Source organism: Etheostoma spectabile, unplaced genomic scaffold (genome assembly GCF_008692095.1).
Source record: "Etheostoma spectabile isolate EspeVRDwgs_2016 unplaced genomic scaffold, UIUC_Espe_1.0 scaffold546, whole genome shotgun sequence".
NCBI classification, from domain to species: Eukaryota; Metazoa; Chordata; class Actinopteri; order Perciformes; family Percidae; genus Etheostoma; species Etheostoma spectabile.
The window spans coordinates 343620-344740 of record NW_022605626.1 but is presented as its reverse complement, the minus strand read 5'-3'; positions in this window follow the sequence as shown (position 1 = coordinate 344740).

The window sequence follows — 1121 nt, the reverse complement described above, 5'->3', positions numbered from 1 at the left end:
TAATACGAATGTCTAATCTGTCATTTGATGCCTTTTGGAGATTTTTCCATCTTTTCTTTATGCACATTTATTTTACCTGGGGTGCCCAAACTTTCGAGCCCCACTGTATTGTCAATGCACACAGATTCACAAAATGGATCGCAACAAGCTGAGGACGGAAATACGGACCGCTAGCTGGAAGCCCAAAAAACAGTTTATCCTAACAGTTCCTTTATTGTAACCAAAGTGTTAGGGTTTGCTTCACCATTCATCCCTTGTTTTTCCCGTCCCTGCTTTTACTCTCTGTCCTCTCTGTGTGTTGTGTGGGTGTGTCTTCTCCTGGATCGTCACTAGCTGCAGTGCATTGCACCTGTGCCTCATCACCGCCTGCATCACACCCGATACTCATCACTCATCACGCTGGCTGTTATAAACCCTGGTTCAGCTCTCACTCATTGCCAGTTTGTCAGTTTACCTCACTCGGTATATTGCGCCGGCCACACAGTTGGGGGTAGTAGTAGTAGTAGTAGTAGTAGTAGTAGTAGTAGTAGTAGTAGTGTTGTTGTTTAATACCAGGGGCCTGTTGCACGAAACTAAGTTTAGGGATTATGCCGGGATATTCAAGTTATCCTGGATGAATTTAGCTTTGACTCGGTTGCACGAAACCAGATTGAATTAAACCCAGCCCAGTAACCATGGAGATTTATTCTTTGCGGCTAGCCTGGTCCAGAGCAGGCTAACAGCCGGGCTAAGATTAATCCTGGAGTCTCATGTGTCAAATCAGCTGCCATGTGATCCGACATAAACGTGTTTAACAGTTATCCGTTGTCTTCTGCATGTGTTCTGCTTTATTTTTATTAACATCCATTAGCCTACTTGTCTCTATTGTCGTGAGTTTGATTTAAACCCGACTACAGCTGTTTAGATGGTAGAAATGGTTGCACTGGCACCCTGATGCAGAGTGGGACTTTTCCCGGTGGGACGGTAGTGTGTCGAGGCCGCCTGGCGTGCCGCTCCGAAGATTAAATGTGACAATATTAATGTAGCGATATTCCAGATGATAATAATGGCAGACTGGTCAGAAACCAATACATTCATGATTCATTTTCTTGTTACTTATTCTTCTCTTATAAAAGATAGTT